Source organism: Zea mays, chromosome 3 (assembly GCF_902167145.1).
Source record: "Zea mays cultivar B73 chromosome 3, Zm-B73-REFERENCE-NAM-5.0, whole genome shotgun sequence".
NCBI lineage: Eukaryota > Viridiplantae > Streptophyta > Magnoliopsida > Poales > Poaceae > Zea > Zea mays.
This window is the reverse complement of record NC_050098.1, coordinates 23,667,465-23,685,983: the sequence shown is the minus strand read 5'-3', so window position 1 is coordinate 23,685,983 and position 18,519 is coordinate 23,667,465. Positions and strand designations below refer to the sequence as shown.

Genomic DNA, 18,519 nt, shown 5'->3' with positions numbered 1-18,519 from the left:
TGCCCGAGGGTTTTCTTGACTTGCATGGGATGTTCTTCTTCTTAATATAATGTTTGGGGGCTGTTTTACCTCCGTAGTGAAAGGGAAATGTGCCCTTGGGCCATTTCTAAGTATTTTGGTGATTGAGTGCAAACACAAGGGCCTAAATGTGAATTTATGTACATGGATGAACAAGGTGAAAATCATGAAGTAAAGGTATGTTTCTAAGCCTTAGTACATTGGTTTTGAGTACTAATATATTTGTCTAAGTGTTAGAAACAGAAAGAAGAAGAATAGAGAAAAGGAGAAGGGACTTGGCTGTGTGCTGCCAAGACCCAGCTCGGTCTGGAGCACCGGACTGTCCGGTGTGCACCGGACAGTGTCCGGTGCGCCAGGCTGGCGCGACTCGAACTGGCCGCTCTCGGGAAATTGGCCGGTGGCGTACGGCTAAAATTCACCGGACTGTCCGGTGTGCACCGGACTGTCCGGTGAGCCAACGGTCGGCCAGGGCCAACGGTCGGCCGCGCAATCCGCGCGGGACACGTGGCCGAGCCAACGGTCGGAAGACGGCACCGGACTGTCCGGTGTGCACCGGACATGTCCGGTGCGCCAACAGCGCCAGATCTGCCAACGGTCTGCAACGGTCGTCTTCGCCGTTTAAGGAAACAAATCGGGCACCGGACAGTGTCCGGTGTGCACCGGACTGTCCGGTGCCCCCGACGACAGAAGGCAAGGATGGCCTTCCGGATTTGCTCTCAACGGCTCCTAGCTGCCTTGGGGCTATAAAAGGAGCCCCTAGGCGCATGGAGGAGATATACAAGCAACCTTTGAGCATTCTTGATCATCCACACTAAGTCTCTGCGCATTCGTTTGTGTTTCTAAGTGATTCGAGCTCTGTTCTAAGTGAGAACTCTGAGATAGTCTTGTGAGCTCGATTCTTGGCCGTGTGTGTGCGCTTTTGCTGTGGATTTGTGTGTGTTGCTTCCCTCCCTTACTCTGTGTTTCATTTGTGATCATATACTTGTAAGGGCAAGAGACTCCAATTTGTGGAGATTCCTTGCAAACGGGATAGTGAAAGGAAAACAAAACACCGTGGTATTCAAGTGGGTCTTTGGACCGCTTGAGAGGGGTTGATTGCAACCCTCGTCCGTTGGGACGCCACAACGTGGAGTAGGCAAGCGTTGGTCTTGGCCGAACCACGGGATAAAACCACTGTGTCACTCTGTGCTTGATTCTCTTGTGGTACTGTGTTTTGTTGAGATTGTTGAGACTTCACCTTAGCCACTTGGCAATAATCGTGCTAACACTTAACAAGTTTTTGTGGCTTAAGTTTGAAGTTTTTACAGGATCACCTATTCACCCCCCCTCTAGGTGCTCTCAATTGGTATCAAAGCCGTTCTCTTCACAAAGGGACTGACCGCCCGAAGAGATGGATCCTAAGGGGAAGGGTATAGTGATCAACGACAAAGAGAAGGAATCCTTCGTCAACGAGCCGAAGGACGATAAGCCTACCGACTCCGGCTCGGGCCAAAGACGGAAGGAAGGGAAGAAGAAGAAGACCAGGCGCATCAAGGAGATCGTCTACTACGACAGCGACGAGTCTACTTCTTCCCAAAAGGACGAGGACCACAACGACTACGAGAGAAGAAAACCGGTTAATTCGAACTTTTCTTTTGATTACTCTCGTATTCCGCAAAGTTCACATTCTCATTTGCTCTTCATTCCACTCGGCAAGCCCCCACACTTTGATGGAGAGGACTACGGATTTTGGAGCCACAAAATGCGTAGTCACCTATTCTCTCTCCATCCTAGTATATGGGAGATTGTAGAGAGTGGAATGCATTTTGATAGTTCGGATAGTCCCATGTTCATTAATGAACAAATTCATAAGAATGCACAAGCTACTACTGTTCTTCTAGCTTCCTTGTGCAGGAATGAATACCATAAGGTGAGCGGCTTGGATAACGCCAAGCAAATCTGGGACACCCTCAAGATTTCTCATGAGGGGAACGACGTCACCTTACTCACCAAGATGGAGTTGGTGGAGGGCGAGCTTGGACGGTTCGCAATGATAAGGGGCGAGGAGCCAACGCAAACATACAATCGGCTCAAGACCCTTATCAACAAGATAAGAAGCTACGGGAGCACGCGATGGACGGACCACGACGTCGTCCGCCTAATGCTAAGGTCATTTACCGTTCTTGATCCTCACTTGGTGAACAATATACGTGAAAATCCCAGGTACACCAAGATGTCGCCCGAAGAAGTTCTTGGGAAATTTGTTAGCGGGCGAATGATGATCAAGGAGGCGAGATATGTGGACGACGCCTTGAATGGTCCGATCAACGAGCCGCAACCTCTCGCTCTCAAGGCAACACGAAGCAAGGAGGCGCTACCTAGCAAGGTGGCACAAATTGAGGCGGCCGGACTCAACGATGAAGAGATGGCTCTCATCATCAAGAGATTCAAGACGGCGCTAAATGGTCGCAAGGGGCAGCCAAGCAAGACCAAGACCAAGGGGAAGCGCTCATGCTTCAAATGCGGTAAGCTTGGTCATTTTATCGCTAACTGTCCCGATAATGAAAGTGACCAGGAAAAGGGGAACAAAAGAGAAAAGAAGAAGCAATACAAGAAGGCAAAGGGCGAGGCGCATCTAGGAAAGGAGTGGGACTCGGATTGCTCCTCCTCCGACTCCGACAACGAAGGACTCGCCGCCACTGCCTTCAACAAATCGGCTCTCTTCCCCAACGAGCGTCTCACATGTCTTATGGCAAGGGAGAAGAAGGTGAGTACTCAAGACTCCACTTATGCTTCTTCTAGTGATAGTGAGTCTAGTGATGATGACATAGATTATTCATGCTTGTTCAAGGGCTTAGATAGATCTAAGATAGATAAAATCAATGAATTGATTGATGCATTGAATGAAAAGGATAGGCTTTTAGAAAAGCAGGAGGATTTATTGTATGATGAACATGATAAATTTGTAGAGGCACAAAAATCATATGCTTTAGAAGTAAAAAGAAATGAAATGCTTTCTTATGAACTATCTACTTGTCATGAAACCATTTCTACTTTACAAGGTGTTAACAATGATTTAAATGCTAAGTTAGAAGTAGCAAATAAATCTAATTCTTGTGTAGAACATGTTAAGATTTGCACTAGGTGTAAGGATTTCGATGTTGATGCCTGTAGTGAACATCTAGTTTTAAATTCCAAATTAAATAAGGAAGTGGCTAGTCTTAATGCCCAACTTAAGACTAGCAAGAATGAAGTTGATAAAATAAAATTTGCAAGGGATGCCTATACGGTTGGTAGACACCCCTCAATTAAGGATGGTCTTGGCTTCAAGAGAGAGGCCAAGAACTTAACAAGCCATAAGGCTCCCATCTTCGTCAAGGAGAAAGGGAAGGCCCCTATGGCTAGTAATGCTAAAAAGAACCATGCTTTTATGTATTATGATAGGAGAAATGCTAGAAATGCTTATAATGATATTGATTCACATGTTTATGATTCTCATGCCATGTTTGCCTCTAGTTCTTCTTATAAGCATGATAGGGATATGCCTAGGAGAAATATTGCTCATGTGCCTAGAAAGAATGTTATTCATGCTCCTAGGAAAGTAGTGAATGAACCTTCCATAATTTATTGTGCTTTAAACACTTCCTTTGCTATTTGTAGAAAGGATAGGAAAATAGTTGCTAGGAAGTTAGGGGCAAAATGCAAGGGAGACAGGACTTGCATTTGGGTCCCTAAGGACATTTGTGCTAACCTTGCAGGACCCAACATGAGTTGGGTACCTAAGACCCAAGCCTAAATTTGCCTTGCAGGTTTATGCATCCGGGGGTTCAAGCTGGATTATTGATAGCGGATGCACAAACCATATGACGGGGGAGAAGAAGATGTTCACCTCCTACGTCAAGAATAAGGATTCCCAAGATTCAATCATATTCGGTGATGGGAATCAAGGCAAGGTAAAAGGGTTAGGTAAAATTGCAATTTCTAATGAGCACTCTATCTCTAATGTGTTTTTAGTAGAGTCACTAGGATATAATTTACTATCTGTTAGTCAATTGTGCAATATGGGATATAACTGTCTGTTTACAAATATAGATGTGTCTGTCTTTAGAAGAAGTGATGGTTCACTAGCTTTTAAGGGTGTATTAGACGGCAAACTTTATTTAGTTGATTTTGCAAAAGAAGAGGCCGGTCTAGATGCATGCTTAATGGCTAAGACTTGCATGGGCTGGCTGTGGCATCGTCGCTTAGCACATGTGGGGATGAAGAACCTTCACAAGCTTCTAAAGGGAGAACACGTGATAGGTCTAACCAATGTTCAATTCGAAAAAGATAGACCTTGTGCAGCTTGTCAAGCAGGGAAACAGGTGGGAGGAGCGCATCACAGCAAGAATGTGATGACCACTTCAAGACCCCTGGAGCTGCTGCATATGGACCTCTTCGGACCCGTCGCCTATCTAAGCATAGGGGGAAGTAAGTATGGTTTAGTTATTGTTGATGATTTTTCCCGCTTCACTTGGGTGTTCTTTTTGCAGGATAAGTCTGAAACCCAAGGGACCCTCAAACGCTTCCTCAGGAGAGCTCAAAATGAGTTTGAGCTCAAAGTGAAAAAGATAAGAAGCGACAACGGGTCCGAGTTCAAGAACCTTCAAGTGGAGGAGTTCCTTGAAGAGGAAGGGATCAAGCACGAGTTCTCCGCTCCCTACACACCACAGCAAAATGGTGTGGTAGAGAGGAAGAACAGGACGCTCATCGACATGGCGAGGACGATGCTAGGAGAGTTCAAGACCCCCGAGTGCTTTTGGACGGAAGCCGTGAACACGGCGTGCCACGCCATCAACAGGGTCTACCTTCATCGCCTCCTCAAGAAGACGTCGTATGAGCTACTAACCGGTAACAAACCCAATGTATCGTACTTTCGTGTATTTGGGAGTAAATGCTACATTCTAGTGAAGAAGGGTAGAAATTCTAAGTTTGCTCCCAAAGCTGTAGAAGGGTTTTTGTTAGGTTATGACTCAAATACAAAGGCGTATAGAGTCTTCAACAAATCATCGGGTTTGGTTGAAGTCTCTAGCGACGTTGTATTTGATGAGACTAATGGCTCTCCAAGAGAGCAAGTTGTTGATTGTGATGATGTAGATGAAGAAGATGTTCCGACGGCCGCTATACGAACCATGGCGATTGGAGAAGTGCGGCCACAGGAACAAGATGAGCAAGATCAACCCTCTTCCTCAATTATGGTGCATCCCCCGACTCAAGACGATGAACAGGTTCATCATAAGGAGGCGTGTGATCAAGGGGGAGCACAAGATGATCAAGTGATAGAGGAAGAAGCGCAACCGGCACCTCCAACTCAAGTTCGAGCGATGATTCAAAGGGATCATCCCGTCGACCAAATTCTGGGTGACATTAGCAAGGGAGTAACTACTCGATCTCGATTAGTTAATTTTTGTGAGCATTACTCCTTTGTCTCTTCTATTGAGCCTTTCAGGGTAGAAGAGGCCTTGCTAGATCCGGACTGGGTGTTGGCCATGCAAGAGGAGTTAAACAACTTCAAGCGCAATGAAGTTTGGACACTGGTGCCTCGTCCGAAGCAAAATGTTGTGGGAACCAAGTGGGTGTTCCGCAACAAACAGGACGAGCACGGGGTGGTGACGAGGAACAAGGCTCGACTTGTGGCAAAAGGTTATGCCCAAGTCGTAGGTTTGGATTTCGAGGAGACTTTTGCTCCTGTGGCTAGGCTAGAATCAATTCGTATCTTGCTAGCATATGCCGCTCACCATTCTTTCAGGTTGTTTCAAATGGATGTGAAGAGCGCCTTCCTCAACGGGCCAATCAAGGAGGAGGTGTACGTGGAGCAACCCCCTGGCTTCGAGGATGAACGGTACCCCGACCATGTGTGTAAGCTCTCTAAGGCGCTCTATGGACTTAAGCAAGCCCCAAGAGCATGGTATGAATGCCTTAGAGATTTCTTAATTGCTAATGCTTTCAAGGTTGGGAAAGCCGATCCAACTCTTTTTACTAAGACTTGTAATGGTGATTTGTTTGTGTGCCAAATTTATGTCGATGACATAATATTTGGTTCTACTAACCAAAAGTCTTGTGAAGAGTTTAGCAGGGTGATGACGCAGAAATTCGAGATGTCGATGATGGGCGAGTTGAACTACTTCCTTGGGTTCCAAGTGAAGCAACTCAAGGACGGCACCTTCATCTCCCAAACGAAGTACACGCAAGATCTGCTAAAGCGGTTTGGGATGAAGGACGCCAAGCCCGCAAAGACTCCGATGGGGACCGACGGACACACCGACCTCAACAAAGGAGGTAAGTCCGTTGATCAAAAAGCATACCGGTCAATGATAGGTTCTTTGCTTTACTTATGTGCTAGTAGACCGGATATTATGCTTAGCGTATGCATGTGTGCTAGATTTCAATCCGATCCTAAGGAGTGTCACTTAGTGGCGGTGAAGCGAATTCTTAGATATTTGGTTGCTACGCCTTGCTTCGGGCTCTGGTATCCAAAGGGGTCTACCTTTGACTTAGTTGGATACTCAGACTCCGACTATGCTGGATGTAAGGTCGATAGGAAGAGTACATCGGGGACGTGCCAATTCTTAGGAAGGTCCCTGGTGTCATGGAACTCTAAGAAACAAACTTCCGTTGCCCTATCCACCGCTGAGGCCGAGTATGTTGCCGCAGGACAGTGTTGCGCACAACTACTTTGGATGAGGCAAACCCTCAGGGACTTTGGCTACAATCTGAGCAAAGTCCCACTCCTATGTGATAATGAGAGTGCTATCCGCATGGCGGAGAATCCTGTTGAACACAGCCGCACAAAGCACATAGACATCCGGCATCACTTTTTGAGAGACCACCAGCAAAAGGGAGATATCGAAGTGTTTCATGTTAGCACCGAGAACCAGCTAGCCGATATCTTCACTAAGCCTCTAGATGAGAAGACCTTTTGCAGGTTGCGTAGTGAGCTAAATGTCTTAGATTCGCGGAACCTGGATTGAATTGTAGCATACATGTAGTTATGCTTTTGATCATGTTCCTTTTTGCATTATGTTGCTTATTATGGTGCTCAAGTTGTACAAACACTCCCTGGACCTCACAAGTCCGTTGCAAAGTGATGCACATGTGTAGGGGGAGATGTGTTACAACTTGACCCTTTGAGACTAACCATGTGCTTGAGTTTGATAATTTAGTCTCGAAGGAGGATTGAAAGGGAAAAGGTGGACTTGGACCATGAAAGACTTCCACTGCACTCCGATGAGAGGGTAACTAATTCCAAGTTCATCTCATGAAATCTTATTGCCATTTGCTCTTAATTGAAGACTTTGGTGAGGCAATGAGGTTAAAAGGCCAAGATTGATCCCGTTTTGGTGCTTGATGCCAAAGGGGGAGAAAATAAAGGCCAAAGCGATAAATGGATCAGCTACCACTTGAGAGATTTTGAAAATAGTAGAATAGAGTTTTTGTTTTGTCAAAAGCTAAAGCTTTTATTGTCTCTTATTGTCTCTATTTTCAAAAGTTGGCTTCTTGTGGGGAGAAGTGTTGATTATGGGAAAAAGGGGGAGTTTTTGAAATCCGTGGTCAAATTCTTTTGAAATGACTCTCTTTATGCTTCAATATGTGTGTTTGACTTATAGATAGAGATTTGAGTTTGATTTGCAAAAACAAACCAAGTGGTGGCAAAGGATGATCCATATATGCCAAAATTGAATCAAAACCAATTTGATTTTTTATTTGAAGTGATTTTGCACTTGTTCCACTTGCTTTATGTTGTGTTGGCATAAATCACCAAAAAGGGGGAGATTGAAAGGGAAATGTGCCCTTGGGCCATTTCTAAGTATTTTGGTGATTGAGTGCAAACACAAGGGCCTAAATGTGAATTTATGTACATGGATGAACAAGGTGAAAATCATGAAGTAAAGGTATGTTTCTAAGCCTTAGTACATTGGTTTTGAGTACTAATATATTTGTCTAAGTGTTAGAAACAGAAAGAAGAAGAATAGAGAAAAGGAGAAGGGACTTGGCTGTGTGCTGCCAAGACCCAGCTCGGTCTGGAGCACCGGACTGTCCGGTGTGCACCGGACAGTGTCCGGTGCGCCAGGCTGGCGCGACTCGAACTGGCCGCTCTCGGGAAATTGGCCGGTGGCGTACGGCTAAAATTCACCGGACTGTCCGGTGTGCACCGGACTGTCCGGTGAGCCAACGGTCGGCCAGGGCCAACGGTCGGCCGCGCAATCCGCGCGGGACACGTGGCCGAGCCAACGGTCGGAAGACGGCACCGGACTGTCCGGTGTGCACCGGACATGTCCGGTGCGCCAACAGCGCCAGATCTGCCAACGGTCTGCAACGGTCGTCTTCGCCGTTTAAGGAAACAAATCGGGCACCGGACAGTGTCCGGTGTGCACCGGACTGTCCGGTGCCCCCGACGACAGAAGGCAAGGATGGCCTTCCGGATTTGCTCTCAACGGCTCCTAGCTGCCTTGGGGCTATAAAAGGAGCCCCTAGGCGCATGGAGGAGATATACAAGCAACCTTTGAGCATTCTTGATCATCCACACTAAGTCTCTGCGCATTCGTTTGTGTTTCTAAGTGATTCGAGCTCTGTTCTAAGTGAGAACTCTGAGATAGTCTTGTGAGCTCGATTCTTGGCCGTGTGTGTGCGCTTTTGCTGTGGATTTGTGTGTGTTGCTTCCCTCCCTTACTCTGTGTTTCATTTGTGATCATATACTTGTAAGGGCAAGAGACTCCAATTTGTGGAGATTCCTTGCAAACGGGATAGTGAAAGGAAAACAAAACACCGTGGTATTCAAGTGGGTCTTTGGACCGCTTGAGAGGGGTTGATTGCAACCCTCGTCCGTTGGGACGCCACAACGTGGAGTAGGCAAGCGTTGGTCTTGGCCGAACCACGGGATAAAACCACTGTGTCACTCTGTGCTTGATTCTCTTGTGGTACTGTGTTTTGTTGAGATTGTTGAGACTTCACCTTAGCCACTTGGCAATAATCGTGCTAACACTTAACAAGTTTTTGTGGCTTAAGTTTGAAGTTTTTATAGGATCACCTATTCACCCCCCCTCTAGGTGCTCTCACGTAGATCGAGTTTTTATATTATTCACTTAATCATCTGAGCCTATGGTTGGCATCAAACTATCTTTAATCATAACAACATGGTGTGTTTTTTTTTGTTGAAACGGAATCGGCAGGAGAGTTGCTTGTTGTATTAAAAAGAAGGCACAACATAGTGCAAGATAATTTACCAATTTGGACTAAATCTATTTGGCCAAGTAGTCTACCACTACCGGAATCGGGTGCTTTGCCGAGTGCCTGAAGCACTCGGCAAACCCAGAAAAATACTCGGTAAAGCCTAAACCCAGAAAAACACTCGGCAAATCCCGACAAAAAACACTCGGCAAAGCCACGGATTCCGGTAGTGTACTTCAACGAAAGAGTAACCAATAATCAATCATGGGGGACTTATGCTGCCAAAACATGTAGCTTTTTGCAGTTCTGTTTTTTTTTCTCTCTCGAAAAGCCAATGAAACACTAAGGGCATGTTTGTGAACTTTGTTTTTCAAAACCACAGCCATGGTTTAATATATGCCACAATATATATAATTATGGTGTATCTTACATTAGTCCAATCTAACACCTGTTTGGAGACATATTATTTTAGTTATAGTATAGGAGAAAAGAAGACTCTAGCTGCGTGCAAGAAAAAACATTGGTCTAGACCAAAGTTTTTTGACCCCAAAAATACTACGGTATTGACAAAACCATGGTTTAAAATACAAAGTTCTTGTACGTGCTCCCAAACGCCTATTGGTGTAAAATACCATAATATGCTCAAATACCACGATCTTGGAATCTATACTACCTATTAAGGCTCTAAGGGGTAGGCTGTCTCCCCTGGTTCTGCCTTCAGCCAATCTGCACCGTCCATCAATATGCGTCAAATCATCACCGTCCGACACCGCCGCCGCGCCTGGCTCCCCCTCCTCCTCGCCCCACTCGCCCTGACGCACGCCACGGTGTCCCTGCCCCGCTCGCGATGCATCCCCCGAAACCCTAGGCCTTCCGCGATGAGGAGATGCATCCCCCGAAACCCTAGGCCTTCCGCGATGAGGAGTCGCCTCCTCCTTCCTCCGTCGTGGCGTTCTCGGGCGCCGCCTCCGCGAGCAAGACGCCTCTCCCGCCCTGCCATCCTCGCCCCGCTCCCCGCGAGATGAGCGACTCCTACTGCCCCGACTGCAAGAAGCAGACGGAGGTGGCATTCGACCACTCGGCGGGGGACACGGTGTGCACCGAGTCCGGCCTCGTCCTCGAGGCGCACTCCGTCGACGAGACCTCCGAGTGGCGTACCTTCGCCAACGAGTCCAACGACAACGACCCTGTCCGCGTCGGCGGCCCCTCCAACCCGCTCCTCACCGACGGCGGCCTCTCCACCGTCATCGCCAAGCCCAACGGCGCCCAGGGCGACTTCCTCTCCTCCTCCCTCGGCAGGTGGCAGAACCGCGGCTCCAACCCCGACCGATCCCTCATTCTCGCCTTCCGCACCATCGCCAACATGGCTGACAGGTACGCCTCTCCGAAACTCCCTTTCTTACGCTACAGCTTCGATCTGGTTCTATCCAAGTATGTAGTAGTTTGTGCTGATTTCTAGGATATACTGTGCCGCGTGCTTGTTCGTCTGATTTTGGGTCTGGGATGATGGATTTAGGTGAGGAATGTGACATGGGGTTTCAGGGTTGGTTATCACCGCGGGGGGTCTAGATTTGGAACATCTGATTGATATATTTTCGTCGACGGCTTTTTCTATATTCTTGCTGGGTTTGGTGCTGGATGATTGTCCCTTGGATTGGATGGAGGTTGATTATCGTCCTACTTCAGTTCAGGCTAGAGTTCTGCCAGCTCCCACTGTAATCCTTCTTCCATATCTACATGTGAATGATTTGTGCTGCTGCTGCTGTTATCGTGATGCTCGCGATGACAGGGCCTGTGGTCGCGGAGGCCATGTTCGTGAACAGGGAAGAGATCCCTGTGTACCCGCTGTACAGAGATCCTGTGAGTGTATATTCCACTTGATTCCATTTTTTATTGTTTTATTTTTCTCTCCCAGTGCTAATGCCATATTGTTAACCCAAATTTCTGTCCTCTTCTCTGCAAACAGGTACATGATTTTGGTTTTTTTCGCTATGATCCAGGTGCCATTAAGTTTCTTAAGTATGATGAGATTCAGCTGGCACCTGAAGCAGCATCAGTCGGGCTAGAAATCTGGGTTGTCGGAAATGACAACGGGAAAAATGTTCCATGAATTATATCTTAATTTCTGCTGTTATGTACCCCTAAAATATACGTCCTTGTTATACACCACAGACCACAGCAGTTGCGTATTTTTTTTGAATTGTTACCTGTCAAACCTTAGTGCCTTAGATTTCTCCTTTTTGTGCACTGTGAAACAAGTCTTCTGCTTTTGCAATATCCAGAACTCACGGAACTAAGGTTCCACCCATCATACACTCCATCAAAAACTTATTTAGTTAGATTTTAATTGACATAGGGATGCAAATGGTAGGATATTTTCTGGTCAACTGAAGCAGAATAGGGCAAATATGGAAGCGACACCGATTTTCAGACACTATCAATGTCTGACTCCGATTCCAAGAAAATAATATGGGATGATAATATGAGATGCTACATTGATACTTGAGAGGCATCCATCAGAAGCATCAAATGTTAGATGTTGAAGTACTCTATTATGATTTTGCTCAAGACCGCCAATAAATAGGCTTGTTATCACATACGAATGGGAGTTAAAAATATCATGCTCTTAGTTTTCACATCTTGGCAATCACGTTTATTGTGCTCACTCTGATTGCACCCGTAATATGTGAGCTGGCCACAAATGCCTATTCATTGATTAGAGGATACCGCATTCCAAACTTTAGGCATAATTCTCATTGATTGCTCTTGTTTTTTTTTGAAATCGTGTGCAACTCACTTTGGGTTGTAACTTGATATGCAATCATGTGAAAATATGCTCTTCTTTTAGTTTCTGGGATTTAGTTTATCTTAGCTGAAAGTAGGTTTCATTCTTTGCCTTGCAGATGCATTTGATACAAATCAACTTGTTGAGTGCATGGGAAAGCTAAAAAGTGGACAGTTTGTGAATATATCTATATATGATTTTAAGAATCACATGTGATGCTCTGAAAATTTTAGGAAGGTAGGGAAATAAATTATTGGTGCGAAGAGAATAATTTTGTTATTATTTATGATCTAATTTGCATAAACTTGTTTACAAATTTTTTTAAAGTACATTGTTTTTATAATCATAGGTGAAGAGAATGTTATTTATTCCTCCTAGGACACCCCACCAATTTCGATAATTTATGCTGCAAAGCTTGTGGGTCTACCCCTAACCATCGATTCTAGCCTGGCTGCTCGCTCGACACCCGCCCTACGGTTTGCTTCCAGGTAAGTCTTTGCAATATGCTAAACAAGAAATCTATCTTCTACTACGACTAATGCCATCAACATATTTCTGAGCTTCCGGCTACAGTTAGAGCACATCTTTCACATGCATCTTTTCCTGTTAGTGATTCAATGATTTCTGTTTGCGGCACCCACTTTTGTGCTCTAAAAACATTATTATTTTGATTAATAATGGACTGAAAATCTGTTGTAAAAATGTCATACAGAAGTATGATGATGTAACATTCACTTGTAAGTATATGTTTTCCTTGCCCTTTTTTCATCGTAGTATGTGTGTTCTAATACTGACCTACTTTTTTATGTATTCACAAATTCACAGAATCCTAAATTTGTCTCCTGATGTGCTCATACATGGGACAGCAAGAACATGGGGTGTCTGATGGCTTGTACACTTACAGGCATCACCATGAGGGTGGAGCTGATATCCATACCATCTTTATGAAGAAGAGCAAATTTAGGATTCTGCTGTCATGTTCTCGAAGGTACTTTTCTTGAAATAACACTCAAAACTATGATCGTCAATTTTCACATTTTAGTCTATTCTAGAGTTGGGCTTGTTAACTACAAAAGGCGTAATTCATGGTGTTTCTTTTCACTCCTTTTTCCCTCTGTCTTGTGAGATTGTGCTACAGTTTGATGCCGATGCTGACGGAAACCAAGAAAATTGTGTTTTCAGGTTGCTGCGATTGCGGTGGGTGGAGTGGCGGTTGATGGGCAATCCTCGACTGAGTTAATCCTGATCACAGGCAAGACGGGTTCAGCTAACTACTCAAACTTGTATCATCCCAAACAAAAGCTCAATCGATTCCAGTATTTATCTTTTCTTTATGGCATGGTTTTAAGCAAAATGGGCTGATGAAGTTACCCATTTTCAGAAGCAAGCGTTGAGCTGAAGGAGAAGGAAAGCGCAAAGTCTATACCAGACCTGTAGCAACAGGAAACACACCCAAAGTCTTGAGTTCATTATTGAGCTAATTCTTAGGTACAACTCTAGGTATATAGCTAACTTAGTTTTCAGATCAAAGAAGTCTAACTTAATTTTAGCTTCTCACATTATTGAGTTCATTCAGGTAGAGAGGAAGTGGGAGATCGATGAAGCAATAATCCGAAGTGGGCTTTCTGAACTGAAGAACCCAAAGGATCCCCTCTAAAATCGAATAACCCAAAGGACCCCTTCTAAATTATGGACAACAACATACTGCAATTAATAGTGAGAGTTGTCATGCTTCGCCTGTCCTTTTATCTGGCTAGATACTAACTACTGCTATTTTAAATATTTCAGTGAGATGCAATGTACCAAAAGCCAAGAGTACGCAGCAGAGCATGGCTGACCCATTCTGAAAATATACTCCTTCCCGAAACAAAAGGTTTCGACTGTTACCCGTAGAAGCTCAGGATAATCCTATCTTCTACCTTTTCTATCTTTTCCTCTTGGTTAGACACCTAATACATAATAAAAATCATGTGATTAATGATGGTTATGCCGCTAAATATAGGCACTATAGGTATATTATTATCCCACAACGAATGATCCTGACAAAGATCCATCCTAATTCAGACATCTCAACTAGATGCAAACTTTTTTGGGGAAACCGAACAATTGGTTTTATTCCTCTGAGCTCCTTTGAACATCTTGCAATGTATCTCTTTTGAACAGTTGTTCCTTTTTATTCCTTTGAGGAGCTAAGTACCCTTTTATTCCTTTGTTTATGTTTATGCTGTAAGTATATTTGAAATATGATTTGTGCTGGAGATATTTATTAACTTATCTATTGTTTTATCTTCCAGGCCCAACGATTGTGGTTCAGCTCTGTTTATCAACTCCCTTTCGAGAAGAGATGGCCACCGGCAGCAACAACTCATCGACATCAGTGGCCATGGGACATGAGGTACAGGTACCTGCTATGCTCTACTTACTCCCCTACCAAGCCATGGTGTTCCACTAAATTCATTATGAACTTGCTTACTGAAACGGATTGATCGAGATAGTCATTTGTTCTTTGTTGCGAATAATCGTATTATTTACGTCTGATCCATTCTTCTGGTCCACCACCCGTCTTCAATTTTCTCTAAGCTTCATTTTGTTCACATGGCTTTCTTGGCTGATCCACCATGCTTGCAAATTCAAGAACCACAAAAATATTGATTCATCATCGTCCATTTCTCATTCCTTTCACAAATTAAAAAGGTTGTAAACACAATTAATGTATTTGTTTTATATATGTGTCTAGATTCATCATCGTCCATTTCTTATTCCTTTCATATTTTGTAGCAGTATAGACTGCATGATATCTCTTGCCAGTTACTTGAGGAAGACACTTTGTTTATGTGCAAAATTACCTACATATTTTCTTTGCAAAAATAGTTAGGTGGTTGTGCTTACTTTTTTTGTTTGCAATTGAGGAGTATCCTCAGGTTTTGTTAATTCTGATTATTGCTCTAACATTTTGCATGATAAGCAGCTAGGTTCCGGTGTCGATCTGGTGGGCATTTTGCATGATATACGAGTTGAATATCTCTAAAATAGGTACGTGTACATTTAATTTGATTGATAAGTTTGTTTATAAATACGTTCAGTTAGCTTTCCCTATAGAGAAAAGCACCAATCACACTCATTATTTTGTTAATAAACAATACAAGAAAAATATATTTCACTATAGTGACATAGATTATGCTCAAGCGTTGTCGAGAGTGGGCCCATTTTGTTCATGTTTACCTTGCTAAGGAGTTGTCACAACCTTGAAAACCTAAAAGTAAAGGTAATGGATGTTGCCTTTGGGATATTTCTATTTAAACTGTTTAAAGGTCATATTGTTGTTTACAACCTTTTTAATTTGTGAAGTTGGAGTGATGTTGATGAGACATTTGAGGTAGATTGGGGGTTCTTAAATGCTCAATGGACTGATGGCATGTGTGCGAATCTTCAAATTGTGCAGACGATTGGTATTGCTTGGCTTCCAAATGAATTGTCATTTATGAAGCTTATCCTCTCTAAAGCAAGGCTTCTTCGCACGTTGTATGTTGATAGAAACCCAGATGATTTTGATAATCAGGCTTCTACAATACATAATTTTCTTCCTTTTCCTTTTATTGGTAATTGAACCTTACAATTACATAGAATGGATGGATGATAAAAAGAGTGTGCATTGTTGTTGAACTGAAATTACTACCTATTAAGGCTCTAAGGGGTAGGCTGCCTCTGTTTGGTTCTGCCTTCCGACGATCTCAACCGTCCAATACACTTTAGAGTCTCTCAGCCGTCCGATGCGCAGCCGTCCGATGCGCACGCTCTCACCCCCACGCATCGCCCCGCCCCCAGATCCCGCATCCCCCACGGATCCCGCAGCCGCGCCGCTGTCGCTCCCTCTCGTGCTCCCTTCGCGCCCGCCCATGGATCTCCGACAGCGAGCGCTGCCGCCGCCGCCTCGCCTCGGCAAACCCGGCTCCAGGGCGACAGCTCCCGCCGGTGGGACCTCGTGTTCAGCGTCGTGAAGCCGTCCGTGATCCAGCTGCGGGGGCCCACCAAGGTCAGCGTCTTCATCGCCAGCAACGACGGCAGCGCTCGCTCCCTCCGTACCATCCAATGGCCCGCGTTCGTCCCCTGCCCCGGCAACCCAGCTTAACCCTAGCTCGCTCCCTCCGTAGCCGCCTCTTCCTGCTTCGCTCCTCTCGCGTAGCAACCGCTCCCTCCACTCCCGAGATCGTGGCCCGACGCCGTGCCGCTCCCGAGACCGCGCCACAAAGCCGCGGAACGTCCTCACCGATGCACCGACGCGCCCCCGAGCCCGCTTCCCGACGCCACCCTCACACAACCTGCCCCCTGTCACCCTCTAGACGGGACGACACAGGTCTGGAGAAGGGTCCAGAAACCGGCGCGAGTCCACCGCGAATCCACACGATCGATGTCGTCCTCCCGCTCGTTTCGCCGTCGACCTTTCTCCAGTGGTTGAGTGCGACAGGGTTGGTGGCTAGGTCGTGCGATGGCGAAATCGAGTCCAGAGTAGCAGAGCAAGGCTGGTCCCAGCGGGCTGCCGGTGCTGTGACCTGCGTGCGTGGTCGTACGCCTGGCCGTTGTGCCGCTAGCTGCGGCGGGCGGGTGGCTGGCGGCGTCGCATGGCGGACCCGACGCCCATACAACCTCCAGGGATTGCTTCCTCCCCATGGCGTGGATCTAGATGGTCTTCACGGCAGAGGAGGAAGAGGTGCCACAGCAGCTTCCGAAGACATCGTCGACGTCCCTTACCACCTCGATTGGCGATGGCATCGACAGCCCCCAGCCACTGCCCGCGCTAACGGTGGCGTGGACCTCACTGTCTTCAAGCAGTTCGAGCGGATGGTGTGTTGGCTTCTGCATGCTTCGTGTTTTCGAATACGTTGCTAAGCTCAGCATTGGTTGGTGATGGTTTTGGTTTGCCGTCTTAAAGAATCCTGAGCCTGCCAATGGCGACGACGATGGAGCTTTGTCACTGCCAGAGACAGGATTGGGGCTTAGCTTGAATACTGACGGGGTGCTCAAGGCGTGGTGTGCAGAGGCTCTGCGTTTGCTGATGGCAATGGGCCTGACTTGCCATTGTCCCCTGCTCATGTGGTAGTAAGTATTTCCAGCTTATCTAAAAATTATAAAAGATCTTACATTTCCAGTTAAAAATTAAAGATGGCTAGAGCTCTTGGAACCCTGAGTTATACCTGCTATTAGTTCATATCGTCTGGTAAGTAGAATCTATTTCACTTCAGTAGAAGTACAGATCGTCTGTTGTTTTCTATCAGCAGTGATCAGAAAAACTTGGCATGCATTACTTTGTTTCGGTCCCTTCGCATTTCTTGTCAATGGCAGATTTCTCCCAGAAGAAAATCTGTGTCTGAAATTTGCTAATATGAAATAGTACAGTATGCCCACCAGTACTTGACTTTACTGACTCAATGGGCCAGGCAGAAGGAAATTCCAATTGGTTGTTTTCTTTGAGTTGAATCATTATAACAAACTTAGCCCTCATTATGATGTATCTGCAGTTTTTGAATTCAATTGAAGTAAAAGGAAATATCATAGTTTGGTCCTTTCGTGAAATTTTTTTGTCCAATTTTTTGTCCTTGTAGGTTTTTACGTTGCATTAGAAAACATTGTAGGCAACTGATTTTCTAACATGTCCCTATCAGAACTTCCTCCGAGACCATTTCTTGAGATCTTGGCACGAGAACTACGACGACGATGACTGGTAATGTGATTCTTGCGCCTTCGTTTTTCCCCTGTTTAGACTTTAGAGTGAATTAGTATCATTTTGCTTTTTCCTTTCACCTGATTGGCAGGGTCTTAGATTATTCAACATTGATATGATTAGGGAGCACCCCCCCTTGTCAAGCAACTCACACCATTACAAGATCTACACGACATGGCATCTGCATCGCCAAGGCCTCGCTCAACTCAGCGCGGTGAGTAGCACATGAACAAAAGTGCCCTTTTACCAGTTTTTTATCAGGGTGCAATTCTGGAAGCTCATTGTTTCTATAAAGAATTCAAGCTCACTGCAGTTTACTTTGTGTAACAGGAAAGGTGCATCGATGACAACCCGGTTCTATTGTAACAAGATCAGTGTGGTCCTGGTTGCTTGATGCTTGTTTGGTTTAATTGTATAGCAAAATTAGGTGTTGACTGCCGATACCTGGAGATGTGACACCGCCAGATGTGTCGCTCAGGCCAGTCACACTGCTCTGCTGTTTTTCAAAGAACAACCTCTTGCTGCGTCATCAAGGGGTAGACCAGTCTCTGATGATTCGTGTAAGAATCCTTGGGAGAAAGCAAGTGGTCCTGGAAATGTTACCAGGACATCTCTGGCCCCACAAGGGCTGCAAGCACAAGTAGGTATTTATGTGTTTCACTGAGGAGTGCTACTCATACCCACGCTGGGATTTTTTAACCTTAGTCTAAAATTCGCTCCCATGGGCAGTCGAACTCAGGACACTGAGGAGTGCTACTCATACCACAACCAAAACCAAGTCAGCCCTTTCGCTATACTCTTAAAGGGTTTC

General features: G+C 45.4%; 2 pseudogenes across 2 annotated transcripts; both read left to right on the top strand.

Annotated features, from left to right (window-relative positions):
* Nucleotides 1-10,225: 10,225 nt before the first annotated feature.
* LOC103651828 (transcription initiation factor IIB pseudogene) lies at nt 10,226-10,663 on the top strand (annotated as a pseudogene). The gene has a single exon (NR_163432.1). The product of NR_163432.1 is annotated as a transcription initiation factor IIB pseudogene (transcript).
* Nucleotides 10,664-10,940: 277 nt separating this feature from the next.
* LOC103651827 (trypsin-like pseudogene) lies at nt 10,941-11,314 on the top strand (annotated as a pseudogene). Its single transcript, NR_163431.1, has 2 exons — nt 10,941-11,064; nt 11,171-11,314. The product of NR_163431.1 is annotated as a trypsin-like pseudogene (transcript).
* The last annotated feature ends 7,205 nt before the right edge of the window (nt 11,315-18,519 follow it).